Genomic DNA, 910 nt, shown 5'->3' with positions numbered 1-910 from the left:
ACAGTTTCAGGTACAATTTGCTATTGAAATGGAATATCATTTTTATATAGGTGGAAGACAATAACTATTAGCGTTGCAACCAGAGTTGCTTAGTGCTAAGCAACTCTTTACAATGATTTACAAGCATTGAAAAGGGATCCGCAAAAAAAGTGTGGCATTCCTACCCCAGGTATGACAAAAATAAATATACTAGAAGTAATTATAATATTTACATTTATTACGTAGGATAACTACTTTTTAGGCTGGATTCTAAAGCTCAATATAACTACTATTTCAAAAGGTGTCCTTATCTTTAAAGAGCAGTGATTTCAAGGATATTGAACTATTATTATTTTAATTGTGTAATTAAATGAAATCAGTATCTCAGTATAGTGTTGCATGCAATAGCACTGATAAAAATTAATCATAAAATTTCACTATGTTTATTATTAGACTTACACCAAATAATATAGAAAAATCATTAAAATGGTGCCACTGAACTCCTATTAAAAATAACAAATAGAATTCAAGTGATGGTTTAGTATTGTGATGCTTCATGCAGCCTGTAGTAGCAATTTTGCATTGATAAAGTTAAATTTTCGCTAACATGACCTCTTCTATTGATCCTAGCATAGTTAATACGTACATAAATTTATTGTCCAAGTATAGAAGTGTTTTAAAGACAGACTATCCATGAATGATTGTCCTTTACATGGATATTTATGGTCCTGTCGGGTCCGCATCAGTCCGTCCGTCCGTCCTTTTTCGGGCGGGGCGGGTCCGTCGTCCGTCCGCTTTTGAGACCCTACCCTTAAATCCTGCCGCCGCCTATGCTCCGGGTTGGGTCTGGTTGACTAGTCCCGCGTAGCCAGCCCCTCCCTCAACGGGAGGGTCTGGTCGAATGAGTGTAGATCGTTCGTTCTACTTCACC

General features: G+C 36.9%; 1 long non-coding RNA gene across 1 annotated transcript; it reads left to right on the top strand.

Annotated features, from left to right (window-relative positions):
* The first annotated feature begins 8 nt into the window (after positions 1–8).
* LOC109593676 (uncharacterized) lies at positions 9–416 on the top strand. The gene is made up of 2 exons (XR_002191106.1): positions 9–169; positions 226–416. It is a non-coding gene; the product is annotated as an uncharacterized LOC109593676 (long non-coding RNA).
* The last annotated feature ends 494 nt before the right edge of the window (positions 417–910 follow it).

The sequence above is a fragment of the Amphimedon queenslandica genome, unplaced genomic scaffold, assembly GCF_000090795.2.
Source record: "Amphimedon queenslandica unplaced genomic scaffold, v1.1 AMPQUscaffold_223_Cont27750, whole genome shotgun sequence".
Classification (NCBI taxonomy): domain Eukaryota; kingdom Metazoa; phylum Porifera; class Demospongiae; order Haplosclerida; family Niphatidae; genus Amphimedon; species Amphimedon queenslandica.
Note: the sequence above shows the minus strand (reverse complement) of the source record. Positions and strands in the feature narration are given on the sequence as shown.